We start from the raw sequence: 19887 nt of genomic DNA on the forward strand, positions 1-19887 counted from the left end.
AGTGGTAAGACTGCTTTCTCACCCCAATGAGTCTGGGTTCAATCCCAGCCGAGGTCGGTGGGATTTTTCTGAGACATAAAAATTACTGGACACGTTTTCCTTCGGAAGGGAAGTAAAGCCGTTGGTCCCGACCAATGTGTATTGAATGGGTGCGATATCCTATACAGGTGTGGAAGCTGCCTTCCTGCACATTCGATTGCCGGCAATGGATGACAATCGATGTCCGTCGGTAATTGGCACTAGATTGCGGCACAGAGACCGACGTTAAATAAAGAAAAGAAGAAAAAAGATATATTGACGCGATCTAAGGCTTCGTTAAATTCTGCGTACAAACTTTCAGCATGGTTTCCGTTATCCATACTTACCTTACCAATCAGGCTAAGGCCTTGTTGTCCTCTGCTGTCCGAAGAAGTCGTCTCCACTCAACTCGATCCATGGTCATACTTTGCCAGCCTCGTAGTCTGCCAAGGGTCCGCAGGTCGCCTTCTACTTGGTCGATCCACCTTGCCCGCTGCGCGCCTCTTCTTCTTGTTCCTGTTGGGTCGCTTTCTAGAACCATTTTCACTGGTTCGTCGTGCGGCATTCTTACGACGTACCCAGTCCACCGTAGTCGCCCAATTTTTGCATTGTGGACGATGAATGGTTCTCCCAGCAGCTGATGCAATTCGTGGTTCATTCGCCTCCTCCACGTTCCGTCATCCATCTGCACTCCACCGTAGATGGTACGCAACACCTTCCGTTCGAAAACACCAAGGGCGCGTTGGTCCTCCACGAGCATAGTCCAGGTTTCGTGGCCGTAAAGGACCACCGATCTAATCAGCGCCTTGTAGACAGTCAACTTCGTGCGGCGGCGAATTTTATTCGACCGGAGCGTCCTCCGGAGTCCAAAGTAGGCACGATTCCCTGCCATAATGCGTCCTTGAATTTCTCTACTGGTATCATTTTTGGCGGTCACCAGTGAACCCAAATACACGAACTCATCGACCACCTCGATTTCGTCACCGTCAATCTGAACTTGGGGTGGGAGGCTAACATTGTCTTCCCTAGAACCTCTTCCTTTCATGTATTTTGTCTTTGATGCGTTGATGGCAAGTCCAATCCACCTAGCTTCAGCCTCCAGTCTGATGTACGTTTCCGCCATCGTCTCAAAGCTCCGTGCCATGATGTCAATGTCATCGGCGAAGCCAAGAAGCTGTCTATCCCAGCTCTTCTGATCACACCTTCTAACGCGATGTTGAATAGCAGACACGAAAGTCCATCACCTTGCCGTAACCCCCTTCGAGATTCAAAGGGACTCGAGAGTGTCCCCGATACAAGAAAAACGCACATCACTCGATCCATCGTCGCTTTGACCAATCGCGTCAGTTTATCCGGAAATTCGTACTCGTGCATAATCTGCCATAGCTGATCTCGATCGATTGTGTCGTAAGCGGATTTGAAATCGATGAACAAATGATGTGTGGGCACGTTGTATTCGCGGCATTTCTGCAGAACCTGCCGAATCGCGAACATTTGATCCGTGGTAGCGAGGGCACCCATGAATCCCGCCTGGTATTGCCCCATGAACTCACTTGCAAATGGTGACAGGCGGTGGCATAGAATTTGGGAGAGTACCTTGTTGGCGGCGCTCAGCAGTGTGATCGCGCGGTAGTTGCAGCAATCCAACTTGTCACCCTTTTTTCTAGATTGGGCATACGACACCTTCCTTCCACTCCTCCGGTAATATCTCCTCCTCCCAAATCTTGGCAATTACCCAGTGCATCGCTCTAGCCAGTGCTTCACCACCGTATTTTAGTTGATCTACACCAGTTGCTTTGTTGTTCTTCAGCCGATCGATCTCCTTCTCAACTTCTTGAAGATCAGGGGCCGGTAGCCTGTCGTCTTCTGCGCGTGCTCCAAGGTCTGTTGCCGGGCCACCTTCGTTTGCTGCTACTTCACCGTTGAGGTGCTCGTCATAGTACTGCTTCTATCTCTCAATCACTTCACACTCGTTCGTGATAAGGTTACTTCCGTGTGTCGTTTACGCGGTACAGATTTTCCATCGTTTCGCGATCTCGGTCTTCCTGCTGACGCTTCTTCCTTCGAAAAACCGAGTTTTGTCTGTTAAGCGCTTGTCTGTATCGCTCTACATTCAATCTCGTGCGGTGTTGCAGCATTCTCGCTCGTGATGTATTCTTCTCATCTACTAAAAGTTTGCATTCGCCATCACACCAGTCATTCCGTTATCCTATCCAATGCATCCAGATAATAATTAATGAATTTTGATAAATGTGTGGTCGTTGTACTACCTTTAAAAAAGCCGTGTTGCATGGTAGTAATTCTGTGTTTTAATATTTGTTATTTATAAATTTATCAACCGCCATTTATCAAATCGACCTTATTCTGCTTATACCATTCAATGACATCCCTGCTTTAATGACAGCTGGCTATATTGGGACCTTCACGTGACTGATGGAATGGCAAAGTTCCCTTCTATAGACATTCCTCTCTGTAGAGTTCTCCATTTCTAGTCGCTTGAGTGATGAAATCCGTTGGTCTCTTTCCACAACTGCAGAGGCCTTGTCAAATCATCAACTTGCGAGCGAATTTATCTGCAAAGCCAAATTTGAATTTACCCGAAGCATCCCCCTTACGTTTGGCAAGGTAAAATTGTTGACCCGGAATTTGCCTAAAGTTTATTTTTACGTTAGTATCATCGTCCTTAAAAATATATCCGTTATACTTGGTCAGAACTTGCTCATACAGCTTTCTTTCTTGGTTTTGGCTTTAATATTCTAGGATAAAGTTAGAACTTCACCTTCCTAGTTTGCTCTGTCACATTCGAATGACCCGAGAATATATTTTCTTTTGCTTTTATCCATTGTATATTTGATTGTATATGTGAATCCGATTCGATCGGTTCGATACTCGAACTGTCAAGTGACGGTAGCACAAAGTACGCTAAATTCATCTAACACTCTATTTGCTATATACTAAAACTCCTAATCCCTTCGGATGCTCTCGCTTCGATCATTACCAACAATTAAACCAGCTATATGATTTCTTCGGCAACATTTTGTGTTCCACAACTTTAAGAGTAATCATACATATCATCCTTCTTTGTCTTCTTTGATCTTTTCGATTTTCTTGGAACCAAATTCTGAAACTCCAAGTTTTCTTCGCGTTTACGCTTTGGATTCACCCCTAACTCAATCGGAGGAGCCTCAATCCTCAATCCAATCTTCTGTCTCCTCATCCTGTCGTATGGGAATCTCGCCAGTATCTTCATCGCACCGCTTCAAAATAACCACTAAGTTCGGCTTGTATCGGTTGTCAGTGTTACATATCCGCACAGTTCGAAAAAGTAGTGTAAATTTCTGTTCAGTATGATGCACATAAATGGAGTGACACATATCATATAAGTTTACATTATATATCATGTAATGTTCTGAGATATTTCATGCAATGTAGCAAATATTGTATACAAAAGCCCATTGTTTTAAACAACATTGTTTACAAGTTGCTCGGTTGCGTGAAATGAAATACACTGGAGTCGCTTTTTACGCGGTTTTTTTTTACACGGTTTTTTTTTACGCGGTTTTTTTTTACGCGGATTTCGGAATTTACGCGGTTTTTTTTTACGCGGATTCCGGAATTTACGCGGTTTTTTTTTACGCGGTTTTTTTTTACGCGGGACATATCACCCGCGTTAAAAGCGACTCCAGTGTACAAGTTTACGTGAATGAATGTTTACATCACTATTAAAATTCAGAATTTTTATCTGTGTGTATCTGGTTGTGATGCGCCATAATTGGAACGCTTCCAGTTTGCACCTGCATCCCAATCATCCTCGCTGTCAGAGTCGGCTGCCTTCATTCGGTTGAACAACTCTGCTAATATATTGTCCTTGCCATGCTCCATGTTTTCCTGGTCCAAGAACTTCATATACGCTTTATATGCCCTTTGACTCCACAGAAATGACAGACAACATTAGCACATTGTCATTTTTGCCTCTCCTGATAATTTCGCCATTCACCTCGCATCCTGGGATTGTATGGGCCTGTACGTCCGCTGTATTACTGTTGTCCCTCCTGGTTGATCAGTTTAAAGCCAAATCTGGATTTAACAGGTCCCCTACTAGGTCCTTCTCCCTGATATGTGCCTCTGCCTTTACCAACTCTTATGTAGCTAAAAAGCTTTTCCAATGTGCTGCTAACCTATTCATTACTGGACGCTGCTATCGCACCTATTCTTTCTACTCCATTGTTACCAGCTAACCCTTTGGTATTTGCCCCTGCCACATCCCAAGTGGCAATAATTTTTGCAGCCGTGGATAAGTTTTCTTCATTAAGGAGCCGCTGCTGGAGAGCTTTATCCTTAATTCCAACAATAATGCGGTCCCTGATGTCGATAGATTTATAATCACCGAAAGTACAAAACTCAGCTTGCAATTTCACAGCTAGTACGAAATCTTCCACAGTTTCATCCCTTTGTTGAACCCGTTTATTTAAAGTAAGGCGCTGAATAATGTTTGGTGCCACTTTGTCTAGCCTTAAGCTTTCCAATCATATCTTTATATGCTATTGTATCTAAATCCATATTAGGGTATAATAATTTATATTCATAATAAACAATTGGGCCTCCTAAAGTTGCCAAATAGGCTTTTCTATGTTCATGAGGAACCAAATTAATTAGGAATAAATATTACAGGCGTTCAGCCCATTCAGTAAAGCATGCACCTTTTCAGTAAGGCTCGATGCTGGTGGCCATCGTAGATGCCGACTGCGCCATGATTAAACTTTTCACTGAAATCCTTCGACCTTTGCCGACGCTAACCAGTCCGTAAGCTGTTTACGATGCAATGACACCGAACGATCGCAAAACAAACGGAAAGATACTGGGCCGATATGTGTCGCAGCAGCCTTCGTCAGTCTTCCACAAGGAATGGGAAGATTCACGAACCAACAGCACTGAGCGAAATCGATGGACGACAGGAACCAGGCAGCAGTTCACAATCGGACAATATATATGTATTAAAAGCCGCTGTGATTTACCAGCAAGATCATTCACCTCAGATTTTCAAACGGTTGGAGCTGTCACGCAGGAATTAATGAACTAAACTACCTCGTAGAGTTCGTCAAACTCGTCGTAACTTTAATATTCCAGAATTAAGTTAGAACTTCACTTTCCTAGTTTGCTCTGTCACATTCGAATGACCCGAGAATATATTTTCTTCAGCTTTTATCCATTGTGAATTTTATTGTATATGTGAATCCGATTCGATCGGTTCGATACCCGAACTGTCAAGTGACGGTAGCGCAAAGTACGCTAAATTTAACTAACACTCTATTTGGTATATACTACATTGGCAACCAGGTTTTGTTTCAGCGTCCTGTTGGAATGTTTGCTGGCATGGTACGACCGAAAACCTTCTCACCTAATCACGTCCGGAGATCCCAGGATCCGTTTGAACTGCCCAAATGTTCTTCGCTCGTAATTTTCGGTCATATGTTCCACTTTTACGTTTGTGAGAACTTTTGCGATCATTGCCCGACCACGTAAGGTTTTCAACGAGAATGTTCAGCATTATTTCACGTCCCTCGCGTTCCATCTTCGATAACTTTTAAACGTGTTTATGAATCCTGATGAAATTTTCATCACTGAGTAAACAATCCTTCCAAATCAAAACGCTGTCAACAGTATGTTGCTACAGTGTTCACTCGGCTGTCGACAAAAGCAGGCCACTCTCGATGTGTGCTGCGCGATCGTCTGTTTTCTCGGCAGCAACCATTGTGTGGTCCTCCTCATTGTTCTTCATCAGCAGTTCTTTCGGTCGATGCGTCGTCGACTTTGGAAAGCAACCGTTTCGTGATGAGTGTGTGAGTGCTGACCACGTTTTGCGTCCATTGCTGCAATGGACGCGCTCTGACCCTCGTTGGCGTACAACAATTTGCCATACAATGAAACCACTGGAAGCGGCTCCAGTTCTGATGGAGAAGGCTTTTTGGATAGCGGAAGATAAAGTGTTTATTGTGGTGTACCTTTTGACTATAGTTTTAAGATGTATTGTATAGTGACCAAGAATCCTCGGCTCTGTAAAGTTAATTCGGTTGAGCCTTATCAAATAAATTAATAAACAAGTATGTTGCTACGACAACTAGATACGCTGCAGTAATTATAAAAGCAGCCAAAAACTAACTGGAACAGGCTTTAAAAGTAGGTATCCTTGATATCCACGATGATATTTTAAGCAATAGTTGAATTATATTGCTAGGTCAGTCGGTTCAAGATCACGAGCAGATAGAAGCATACATTCGGCACTCCGATGTGTAGACGGTGCAGTTCCAAAAGTAAAACCTTGAAAATAGAAAATTCAGCCTGTTTCAGTCTGAGAGGAAACTATCGATCAGTCGATTTGCTTCTGCTTCTTCTTCTTGAATTCCTGAATCATCACCTTCTAATAGTGGTAAGCTCCACCTCGGATTAACTTTAAATTCCAACCCAGTTTGGATGATCTGCTAAATGTTTCTTCAGAGCCGTGTTTACTAACTCTGATGTTGACGTCAAAGCAGCTGGAATTTTTGATCGGGATTTAATCCGAGGATAATACCGGTTGGAGCTTACCACAATAAATGTATTAGTAAAACTTATTGGCAGCGTGCGTCGCCTTGCCAAAATCGCCCATGCTTCATAAATCCGCTTCATAAACAAACACGACAATCGCCTTATTCTCGTGAATAACTGATCAATTCCCTAGAAAGAAGACCATATCCATCCTCGGGGTCACGATTGACCGGAACTTTCGGTTTGGCACCCACCTTAATGATGTCAGGACTAATTCAAGACCAACAGTTGAAATGGCCTTAACTCCATTTTGTAAAAAAAAACCTTGTAAAGCCATTTCCTCGCGAACCGAAGTTCGCAAAGGCAAACCAACGTAATAAACAGGTAGGGGAAATTCTCCTCTACCCGATTGTGGTTTAAGTTTGCGAATGAAGGTTTCGTTTCGCGAGAAAATGGCCTTACAAGGTTTGTTTACAAAATGGAGTTAAGGCCATTTCAATTGTTGGTTTTGAATTGTCGAGCACGATTGAACATTATCCACTCCCTCTCCGGGCCGCATAAAACGAGCAACAGGGCCATCGTTCTCAATACAGCCAGAGCCATTGTTCATAGCCGACTGATCTACGGAATTGAGCTCCTCTGTGCGTCCAGCGATTCGGTCATCACCCGACTAGCGCCGATATATAACCAGGCAACACGAATTGTGGCTGGACTTCTGCCCTTAACACCAGCCGATACCGCCTGTATTTAAATCGGAGTGCTCTCTTTCCGATATTACATTGCGGAAACAATCTGTACCATAGCCGTGGGCCTTGACAAAAAATTAAGCAGAGACGGAGAATTCTATCTCCTCACAGCAGGGAAACGAATCCTCCAGGAAATCGCTCACCAGGAGCTCCCCCGGTGGCCCAGCTCTACTGGAACGGAGCCAGAGCCAGAGAGTGGGATTCTTCCCCCATCCGAGTGGAGAAATCCATGGCCAAGCAGTTCCGAGCAGGACCCAACTCTACGGCAATGAATTCCTGCCTCACCGAATTACTACAAACACGGTACCACAACTACGAACTCCGTTTTACCGACGGCTCCAAGGCAGGAGGCAGGGTCGGTTTTGAAGTAACTGATAGACTGACCTCACACTTCTGGAGACTCCCCGATCAATGCTCGGTCTTCTCGGCCGAGATTGCAGCCCTTCATTACGCAGCGTCCCTACCATCCTCCTCTCCGCTATGTATTCTAACCAACTCTGCTAGCACCCTCGTGGCACTGGAATCCGCCACCGCTCGCCACCCCTGGATTCAGGCCATACAAAACCACACTCCCTGGCTCCACTTTTATGTGGATACCGGGACACTGTGAAATTGCCGGAAACATAGAAGCAAACCACCTCGCAGCCATTGGACGAAGTGGCCGACCCGTCAACACTTCGGTCCCCAGACAGGACCTGAAAATATGGATCAAGTCAACCCTCAGGACGGCATGGGACCGCAAATGGTTCGCCAGGAGAGACCTCTTCATCCGGAAGACCCTGGATGGATGTCCCAAGGTTTAACGACCAGAGATTCCTGTCCCGGTTAAGAACCGGCCACACCCGCATCATCCACAACATGGGGAGCAGCAGAGGTGGAAACTTCCGCCAAAGATGCGACACCTGCAGAACAACAATGACGGTCGAGCACAATCTAATAAACTGCCCTTGCTTCCACAGACCACGAGAACTCTACGGGATCCCGGGCAACATCCGAGACGCCCTTCAGAACGACCCGGTAGCAGAGGCACAACTGTTATGTTTCGCGAAGGAGGCCGGAATCTACAAGAGAGTTTAACCCATATATATTATTACAGTAGGCCCGGCATTCCCTGCCGGTAGCGGGTGCCAGGTCTCTCCTGGCAGCTTCTACCGGTGGGGCTTTGCTGGGGTCCTCAAAACAAAACAGAAAACACAAAAGATGGCAGAAACATAGAACAGTTAGGCAAAATAAGTTTCCCTCTAGGACCACAACCATCATTCAATTCCGTAAAATAAAACTCTGTACCTTCTCTCCCTTTGTGATACCCCCTTCTGGGCTTTCCGGAGACGAACCAGCCCAGGGCTGAAAGTCTCCTTAATAAAGATATAAAAAACAGATCAATCTCATGAGCAAACTAAACCAAATGGTAGAGGAATCATTCATCTACCTGATATTGTTATTAGTTTTCGAGATCGAGATCGAGATTCGCGAGAAATCGGTGATTGACGTGTTTGTTTACAAATGCAATTACGCCCAAATCTCAAATAACTACCGGAAATATAAAGTGGTATGTTGAAGAAAACCTACAACAGTAAATGTGACAAATGTAAACAATAAAATCACATTGCCAGACCGTGCTATATGAAAATTAGTTTGCATCCATGAGCGAAAAAATCTGCAAACGATACACCGTTCTAGGAGGAGCATAAACACCACCGTGAGCTTGAATGTAAATCTCCTGACACATTTCGCCATGCAAAAGCAAGGTCATTTAATTGTTCCACCCAAAAATATAAAGCAGTGATAAATGTTAAGTAAACAATGCAGATCAATGAAATATGGCCACAATTGGCAACACTGCCACGGCTATAGTTACTAAAATCACACATACCATGCATTTTCTTCATTCACACCAGGTCTATCTCCACCACGCTTGAGACGAAACGGCGATCCGTTCTCCGGCCCCTGTCCGTCCATCGTCGAACACTACGCTGACCTGGCTACACTACCGCGCCGAATCCTCACTAGAATGCTCCCGCGCGGCTCCTATAGTTGGAGTTTTATTATGCTGTTTTGATATTTATTTTTATTTTGCATCATTTAATATTTGGTCGTCTGCCTGTGCTGAACCTGTGTACCTTCGCACATATGTGTGTATGATGGAAACGCGAACGGCTCGCGCGAGTGCTGAAATATTTTAGACCTTTTTATTTTCTTCTATTTCTGCACATATAAATAAATCTGCTCGCTCTTTTTCGCCTAGATCTAACCTCAACTCGAAGGTAATTTCCGATGAAAATCACTTGGAATCACTTTTCATTCAATTCATCATAAACAACTCTTAAGCGAGAGATTCACATTGATTGACCGTCAACCGTGGGGAGGCAATCACTTATTTTTTCTCTCTTCGCAAATCGAACGCATTCACGCTGAAAGTGAGGTTAGAATTTCCATCCACCCACCGATGGTGGTGGACGAAAACGGGTGCAAAACAAGTTTAATAACATTTTCGCACTTTTTTCCTCTCACTCTGCCGTCGCCGCCCGAGGTGAAGTGCCCAACGTACGCGAATTTCACCACGCGGGCGCCAGTTATCGCCCATATTCCCGATCACCTGGCGCCTTCCCGAAACGAGCCACCCCCGCCGCCGTCGGTTTCAACGTCACCTTCACTATCACCGCCACCACTGCCACCACCGCCGCCGTCGCCGTCGTCGTCGTCGTTGTAGTCGTTGTTCGATACACGCTATTCGCGATCAGCTGAGTGGCACAATGCTCGCCTCCTCGCAAATATTCACTAATCCCGAGCGTTATCAGAATTCGATTTCCACGCTGTTTTCCACATACGGACCGACCGAAACACACGCGACTCACAGGAAAAAAGCAAATTTTCCGAAAAAGGTGTATTTTCCGATACACACGACATGGTACGCACTTGAAGCCATGTGTGAGTGTGTATGGATGGGCAATTGGATCAACTTTACTCTCGCTCGAAGAACTACACTGGGGCCTGCTTTCTCGCGCGCAGAATTTGTACGCTAATGTTGTTCACTCGCGCTGCTTCTCTCCCGGGTTTGCCTACAGAGACAGCAGCGACGACGACGACGACGACGTTGAGTGTGAATAATTGAATGTGACTCGCTGACTAGGGGTGTTCAGTCAAATGCCGATCAAAGGGAGAAATTTAAACCATTTGATCAAACTTTCACTTTTCAAGACTCCGAGCATTTAGTAGTTGAACGATGAACCATGCTTCCGGGACATCCCTATCGAAGACAGAAGTGCTACTAAGTTAAGATCGTCGTATTTTCTCGTGAATCGTACAACATAGGAACGATCATCGGGTACTATCCTACAAGCTTTAAGACAGTGAAAATTTCCGTCTGTTAGAACATGCAAAACCAGTCGTCCCCTTCAGTCTTGCGAAGCTACGATTGTTTCGGTGTGCGGTGACAAAATTCTTAAGTCACACTATAAGAATGAACGAAATCTGTACATGTCTAGTGGGGCAAAGAATTGTCTCTTGAAGAATAAATTGTTAGCTCGGGTTTGTTCGTGCAGCACATGGCTACTTTTGAGTTACATGCAAACAAAGTGTCACAAATAATTAGTGGAGAACGAGATGTGTGGTCAACCCATTCTGCTATCGGGGAACTGTGGGACTATTTGACAGCTCAAGTATTGAACTATTGGGTTTTTGTAATAACAACCACATAACATATAAGGAACTTCATGCAAAAAGCTAACCCCTTTTTTGTTTTGCCTCAGTGGTATAACTGGCATAGTTGGACATCGATCTGTCAAAATAAAATTTTCGTGATATCGGCACTGAGCGTTCATAAGAACCAATGTCGAAAACATAAATAATGGCTTCTTTCGTAAATGTCCCGTAGGTCAAAGTCAATCCATGTAAGCCACTAATTTTATCGAATAGGAGGACTCTTTCTCTACACAATCATGTTGTTGGTTTTCTTGAGTGAGTTTTCATTTTCGAGAAATTCACGAAAAAAGTAATTGTTTTCATTTGCAGCATTGGCCCTTACGAAAATTATGTTAATTGAATGTAATTTAATGCAAAAAATTCGAAGATTTGATGATTACGCTGATAACTATCATTTTGTCTGTGGTATGTTGAAATATTGTTAACTGTGCTTTTAGTGAGTCAACTTATGATTACATCACGGAATATCCTGTTGATGCATATTAACGATTATTTTCGTTAGTAAAGAGTGCTTAACTTTGATACAGCTAGCTGGGAGTCCCACCCTGGGACCTTAGCCATAGTGGTCGAAAAAAAGTTTGTTATGATTGTGTGTAGCTCCTCTTTTTCCTTTTCGATCAACAAGGATCAACCTTCCCAAGTATCATTGCAAGTTGTATGGAGGTTTTAAAGCATGCTACAAGTCTAAATCATGGTCTACAGAACCCTTATAAAACCGAAATTGTTACTTGGGTTGCCACGTTTTTTGATACCAAGTAATTTGAGTAGTTCTTTGTGTTGAGATTTTTGAAGAAATTTTCAATTGACGGCAGTTGAGAAACATAGGGAGGGTTGAAATCTTGGATATTGCAGGCATCGATAAGCGTTTATCGTCCTGCTTGCAAAATTCTTGCGAATGGAACGATGCAAAGTTAGCTCGAAACACTGCATATTTATCAAATGGTACTTCTGACTCTTGTTCTAAATTTTGCTACTTCTCTCTGGACTTCAAAATGTAAGCACTTAATTCCAAATTTACGCGGTCGTGTTTTTCCTCCTACGAAACCTAACGAAATCAAAGTCTGTTGCAATTGGTTCCGAAAAATTAGAAAATGTCCAAAGAAGGAAATGTTACATACATGCTTCTTCTAAGTTTACCACAGTTTTGCTGTGTGAATCAAGGTGATGAATTAGTTAAAGTTGACTATATCATTATAAACAAAGTTCATAAATGGTTAATGAAATAGTAAGACATGAGTTCAGGAGTGCTAAGAACACATAGAATTATTAACCACGGTAGAATTATTTAAACGAATTGACAAGCCCCTTGATCCCCTTTCTCATTTTACAGCTGGTATAATCAATGTGACAGATCACTGAAATGGGGTCGATTTTTGATGATCGAGTTCCACATATGTTATGTGCAACAACTCTTGGTTGACGATATTAGATGCATTTCAGAATATTCTATTTTTTTCCATTATGGTCCATTTGGGCCTATCTAGTCCCACTACCATACGCTTTGTTTGTGCATGGGAGAATTACAAGACGAGTTATCTTTGTGATATTTTGATCGAATCGTAATCGTTTCAATCATGCTCACGCGTATGTCCATCATGTCTCTATTGTCCAGATTGTATGTATATATTATTCTAGCTGTCCAGCTTTAAAAGCATGAATACTTCTCCTTTTAAATCTCTTAATCTGCTGCCTCCACTAGACATTTCTGTCTTAACAAAAATGTTAATGTCAATAAAATTTTCTAGTGGAGACTGAAATGTCAACAGTCAGAACAAATCTGTTCAAACATTTTCTTTGACAGAAATATCTGACATCAGCGCTGACAGTTTCTGAAATCAAAATGGTGCTAATTCGAATTTGAACAATTTCCGTTTAGGTTGTGCGCGTCGGAAATTAAAAATGGCATCGGAAAAAAATTCACGCGATCGGATGTAATTAATTTGATTAGTTTGTTTCGAGAAAAAGAGTGCTTGTGGAATGTGAAGAGCTCGCTGTACAAGAGGAATTATTTTTAAAAAAAACGAGCACGGAAGAAATTGCAATCAAAATTGGCTGTGGGGCTGACGATGTAAAAAAGAAAATGAAATCATTGCGATCCACATATTTGAGCGATAAAAAGAAAGTGGATGCCTCGAAACGGTCTGGAGCAGCGGCGGATAACATATTCTGCTCTTCATTATTTTATTATGATGAAATGCAATTTCTTAATGAAGCTATAGTTTTGCGAAAAAGCTCTAGCAATTTCCAAAACGTGAGTACCGGAAACAATTTCAAGCAATTCTCAACTACCAATCTGCCTGTAGAAGATACTTAAAACTTATCTCCTTTATTACAGGAAGACTGTTTTGAGCTGGGTGAAAGCTCTTATCAAGACCCATTTGACGATCGCTTACCGCATGTCCCGACCCAAGATAACATCCAAGATACATCACAAATCGTACAGGAGGAAACTGCAATGCAGATCACCCAGGAAGCAGTTACGGAATCAGCTTCTGTGTTTGCTAGTACGCCAGAAAATCCAGAACGGAACGCAAAAAGAAAAAAAAAAAAAAAAAGAGATGGATCTGTATCTACCAAGTACCAAACTGCTATCGATGCAGTCATTAATATGGCTTAACCACAAAACACCCAAGAGGATGACATGTTTACATTGTTTGCCAGCAGTTTGGCTTTGCAGCTGAAGCAAATGTCATCTAAAAATGCGTTTCAAGCAATGGCTGAAGTGCAGCAGGTGGTTTCAGCCCATATGCTACGAAGTATGCCATGTAATGCTGTCGAGGTATCTGTCAATAAGCAGGCTTACTCCTCTCCATCTGACGATGATATTTGGCAAAGGCTTGACTCGAGTGGAACGAATGCCAATTCTGCAGAATATGTACCAAGATTAGCATTGTCGATAGTGACATTCATTTCAATCTGACTCACGAGTCCATCTCGAATCAATCCGACGTTCCGGCAAGTACTTTCGATGGAGGCATTCAGTTCGATCTGACCCACGAGTCTATCTCGGATCAATCCGACGTTCCAGCAAGTATTTTTGATGGAGGCATTCAGTTCAATCTGGCTCCGCAGTCTGTCTCGAATACCGTGGCTACTTCTGGTATTATTTTACTTGAAGCTATGCAGAATGCAGGATTTTTTGTAAATGAGAGTGATCGGGTTTGAATTAACACTTGACTCAACGTAACCATAGTCCAGAACAAACCTAAAATAATAAAATAAAAACCAATCATATCACAATTACATGAACTTGATTTCAGTTCAATATTTAATCATTTAATACATCATAAATAATAAAACATGGATAAATCTTCCTTATAACTTTATATTTCCTCGAACTTTACTTCATAACATAACATAAAGTATGAATATAATAAAAAAAATATTAACGGGCCTTGATTTTACTGCTATCTAAATACTTTAAATCTCGTGTTACTTTTCAAATAGACCAACCTACATTGATCGATTCTCTTCAGTAACATTGACAGATTCTCTTCGTCGACTTTCTATTTCGCTAATAAGTTGCAATGTTCAGTTTGATTACAGCTACTGAAACGTTTTCTGTCGCCTTTGTCGTAGGGTAAACGCTCCTATAGTTGCGGTACGTTAGAAGCGTTAGGTTCCTATAGTTGTGTATGGAGACTCCATACACAACTATAGGAACCTAACGCTTCTAACGTACCGTAGATGCTAGATTGTTGCTTCATCAATCGAACTGAGTCGAAAATATCCGCAAATATTTTAACATGGCTGTGGCCATCCAAAGAGAAAGTCCATGAAGAGAATCGATCAATGTTGATAGAACCGATTGAAAAGTGTTGCGAGAAATATCTGAAAAACATGCACGGTAAGAAAAAAGTATAGAAATTGAAGGGTGTTTGCTTCTCAAATGCCGTTTTAAATTAGCAGTGGAACCGGAAGACATTGCTATTGCAGTATGGCAATAACGGCAGTTTCCTTTACCATCATCCTGCTTCACAAAATGGTACCAGATGCCACTGGTAGCTCTTCCTCGACCAGCCATTGCAGATCTAAATACAATTGAATTTATAATATTTGAATTTATTGTATCCGAATTCGTCACTTACTATCAAAAAACGACGATAATATTGAGCACGGAATACACGGTATAGATATGTATGTATGTATGTAAGGTAGCCACCATCCTTTCAAGACTTGTCTTGTATGCAGCTCCACTTAATAGCAAGATCAATTTGAGCTACCGATCTGAATTCACTATATCGCTGTATGAAGGGCCAAAAACGGAGGGGTGGACCCGTAAGCAGAGACACTTACGCGAAATCCACGGGAATTTAAGAATCTCCTTCCAACGATACGCTCCAACAAATCGAATAACACAATTCGCAATACTTATTAAGTTTCCTACTGGATGGTTTGTTAAGAAGGGCGTGAAACTGTTGGAGTAGAATTCACACCACCACAATCGAATCGGTAGGATAAAGAAAATGATAGTGTTTATTCCCTCCTAGACTCCGGCTGTCAATCATACCATCGCACAGAGGAGTAACTGGAACAAAAACCTGGCCAAAATTATATTCACTGGTTTTGAGCAATTTTCTGCTAATATATATTAAAATATTTAATAATAATAGGTTTTTAGACTTCTGTTAACTTTAACTTTTAATATCCATCTACTTAGCAGTGCATATCTGGCCTTTCATCATCCATACGAATAAAAAAAGTAATGGGTTTTGAAAGTAGGATTAGTTTATTTTTCTGCTTAATATAAGGATTATTAAAAAAAATAGCAAAGAAATTATCCAAGAATCATTGTCCTGAAATAAAAAAATAATAAAAAATAACGAAAGTTTTAATAACATAACTTGCGATTTCTTACGTTCGATTAGTTAGAATCTTCGTCTGAGTCGCTGCGAACTTCGTCCTCTGCAGTATTTTGTCCACCTACGATGGCATCCACTTTGAGCATTTGCTGGGTTTCAATGCTGAACGGCTTGCTTTTTCTGATAGGGTTCTTACGACTTGAACTCAAAAAGGGATCCGAACTTAGTAACAACCTATTCAGAATGTCTCGGTGGCATGCTGTTCTCGAGAACTTTCTTGAGAAGTGTTGTCGGTATACTCTAAAATGCTTATTACGAGCTTCAGCGGCTTCCTCAGACATTAAACCAATGGGTAAAAGTGCATGCTCCATAACACTCTTGCCGTGCACCAAGATTTTATGAACAGTAGGTGTCATGGGATGCCAACTGTATAACGATACGTACATCCGGGCTGTGTCAATTGCATATACTGCAAATTTATCAGTATCCACGCTATGGCCACATGTTATTGTTTCAATGATCACCTTGAATCGATAAATCAACCTTTTATCAATCCCGGTTATTTCAGCTTGAATCTGCTTTTTTCGATCTGCAACGATCCTTTTATCTTCTTCCGAACGTGCTTGCCATTTAAGTAGAGGCAATTTATAGCTTAAATGAAGTATCAACTCAAAAAAACGAATTCGCGCATGCAAAGTCGACAAACCAAATTTGAAGGTATCTGGATCTTCTTCATTTAGTTTTTCTAAATCGTTGAAAGTTCTTGATGTTCCTCCACATATATAGCAACGCATGCTAGACGAGGTGTTGGTTGCCGCATTACATACTTTGGCGTCAACCATAGTGGGTTGAAGTGTATGCTTTATTAAAATAAGGCTTCCATTGGCAGAACGATATTCTGATCTTGACAGTTGATCAATTTGGTTCTCTACATGTGTGATTTCGTCATTAGTGCATTCATAAGTTTCACGGAGAAATCGGCCACGAATAGGGCGACAATATCGTGGTGATGACGGAAAAGGATTCTGCCACAACAATTTATGATTGTTTTCGATATTGAAAAACAGTCTCAGAGGTACAAAGGAGCTTAAAAAAATGTGATTGTCAGTGTTTTCGTAGTTTTCATATTTTTGTTTGAACTTGTCCTGCTGAGAACCATCACAACCCCACTTTGAGTAAAGTTCAAAATTTCGTTGTTCGATAGGTGTTAAAGTGGTTAAGATTGCATCGAGATATAAACATAACCTTGAAACAGTATGATTAAGTAAACCCTGGAGCTGAATTTCTACGGTAACCTCAGATACAGAAATACATTTTTCTTCGGGATAGCATTGCGTCTTAGCTTTTTGAATTGTTGAATATGATGGATAAATGAACTTATTTGAAGCGTGAATTACTTCCCACTGGCTTCTGGTTAAATCTGCTTCAACAAAAATGGCCAGTGCTTCTGATGGTGACTTCTTAATTACTTTAGGAGATTCAAACTTTGAAAATGCTTTTTGATAGGTGCTGGCTTGTGACGGAGTTTCGCTAATATCTTTAATGACCGAGGCAGCCGCCGCATTCCCAACAGCTCGCTGGCTCATCTGCGTTGCGTAAGTCAGTTCCTCAATAGGAACATTTTCCCGGAGATCCTGTGTCTTACGTCGGTTGCTACGAGTACTCAACTCAACAAATTCTTTGCTGGGGCGTCCAGCACCTGAAGTTCTCGTTTTTTTACTCATGGGAAAGCTTAATAGTCCCTTCAGCCATTTCGAATGCTTTCGAACAAAAGCCTCTTTATGATACTCGCAACTAGACCATTTTTGTTTAAATTCTGATCTGAATATTGTTAACTTTCTTTTAGCAATGTGCAACTTATCTTCCGGGCAGTTGAGTTCTTTTAAAAGTTCATTTTCCATGTAGACCAATTTTTCATCCAATAAGCGTTGCATTACCTTATAAAAATAGTGTCTTGTCAAAATTTTGCAACCTTCTCCAAATCCTGTAAGTTCATGCACAAAGAACTTAAAATTACTAACAATTCTGATTGTAATATATACAAGAACATAACGATTGTTTCGATCAGCAGACTATAAATCACGCAATATTGACTAAAAATTATGCATTTTCGAGGGAAACTTTACAAATTTTACCCATTTTTGATTAATTATGACTCAAAATAGAATAATTTGTGTAGTAATAATAACTCATTTATGAGTAAAATTTTACTCATTTATTTGGTAGTACCACTTTCCCTCGAAAATGCGTACTTTGTATTCAATATTGAGTAGTTTGCGGTTACCGTGCACAGATTCTTCTTTATTTTCATTCGTTATCGCCAGCTATGACGCTCTGCTAGTTTAGCTTGAACGAACCTATGTGTATGTAAAATCGAATGGGTAAATGTGTGTGTGTGTGTGTGTGTGTATGAGAGAGTATTACAACCAAATGGCACTCGCTAATTTTCAAAATTTACAGTATCTACCTGAAAAGTGAAATAATTTATGGGGTAAACGGTCTGTGATAAACATTAAATTACAAGGCAAAGAAACCTTACTCTTGCTACACACACAAATTATAAAAATAAACTAATGACACATGGCTTTTCTAGCGTTACACTCCTTTATGCTAGTATATCAATTTAGATTTAAAAACTTAACAACATTAGTAAAATTATGCTGGCCATGGGTATCAAACCGGGAGTAGTTTACTGAAGTGTAATTTTAATCTAGTACCACAATTAATATAATAGATTAAAGAAGGATAGATGTAGTACTCGGTAAGTTTGTCATAGGTATCTGCAGAAAACCGTTGTGTTACGGAAGTTTTCTGGTAGTATGACTTTATAAAGGGATAAAATAGCGCCACGAAATGATGCAAAACATGCCATTTTCAAATGGCTCGCAATCGCCATTCCGGACGACTCCGGACGAGATTTCAATGCCAATGTGTTAATAATAACGTGAACTTTCATTCGTCCATAGATTATATGATCTGATCACGCAAGATTCTACAACTTTTTCAAGTCTGAAACAGCACAAAAGAACATAAAAAATAAAAAAAATTCATATTGTTGAAAAAATAAGACATTATATAAATTTAAAGGTTTTTATCTCATAACTTGTTAGAAAAGAGCCCAAAGTACCCATTTTATTATAACACTTGTCTCTTGATCAAATTGTTCATATCTGGTAGGCGTAATTATTACATGGTTACTTTTTGGAAAACAAGAAGCTTCGAATTTCTTCAGTTTTTGAACACGTCTCAAAATTTGTAAACAAAATTTAACGTTTTTATTCCTTTACCACTTTATGCTGCATGTATTGAAATATATAAAAAAATATTGGAGCATGAAAAATCAAGCCAGGTTTTTGTTCCAGTTACTCCTCTGTGCATCGTCCAGTTTCAGTTTGAATGATACCCTGATGCTCCCTCCCAACCCAGTATTTATTTATATAATAAAAATATATGCAATGGAGAAATGAAATATATCAGAACATTAAAATATGACATAATGAAATACATTTATATGGATAATATAGTTGCTACTGCAATGAAGAAGTATTTTACATATAATAAGATGCAGCTCTACACCTCCTCAGCTCACAACAGGTGGATGCAACACTGTAATGTATAGGATATATTAAGCAAATATATATATTTTGCTCGAATGATACTAACAATAATGCTAAAAATTGTGATGAATAACTAACATGACGAGAAATAACCTGCTTAATAATTATAAACATATGATATTATTTAATGCTTCTGTTTCTTATTAATTTCGATGACTTGCTTGGGTAAACTGAAATAATAAGCTAAAGGTAATAGTATATCATGCAATGTATAATTTATATAATATATGTAGTGAAATGCAAAATGTATGTATGTATGCAGGTATTTCCTTAAAACACAGAAAATATAACAAAATACCAGTGGCGTCCCGTAACCTCACTATTTACCTGTGCATTAACTTTCAAAACCAGATTTAATGCCATATTCATATTCGAATCGGTTGAAAATACACTCAATCTTTTAGTTTACTCGATATCTATCTATTGCAAGCAGTATATTGATTATTATTTATGTTTTGAGAGTTGGTGCACAGGTAG

At 40.8% G+C, this 19887-nt stretch overlaps 1 protein-coding gene across 1 annotated transcript in view; it reads right to left on the minus strand.

Moving 5' to 3' along the window:
• Nucleotides 1–10197, minus strand: part of LOC135710952 (protein bunched, class 2/F/G isoform) — a 606346-nt gene extending 596149 nt beyond the window's left edge. Inside the window, exon 1 of the mRNA XM_065233679.1 lies at nt 9163–10197. The gene's annotated coding sequence lies outside the window, so the exon portion shown is untranslated. The remainder of the gene's footprint in view (nt 1–9162) is intronic.
• Between the last annotated feature and the right edge of the window lie 9690 nt (nt 10198–19887).

The sequence above is a fragment of the Ochlerotatus camptorhynchus genome, unplaced genomic scaffold, assembly GCF_037179485.1.
Source record: "Ochlerotatus camptorhynchus isolate MF236.1 unplaced genomic scaffold, CSIRO-AGI_Acam_v1.1 ptg000408l, whole genome shotgun sequence".
Taxonomy (NCBI): Eukaryota; Metazoa; Arthropoda; class Insecta; order Diptera; family Culicidae; genus Ochlerotatus; species Ochlerotatus camptorhynchus.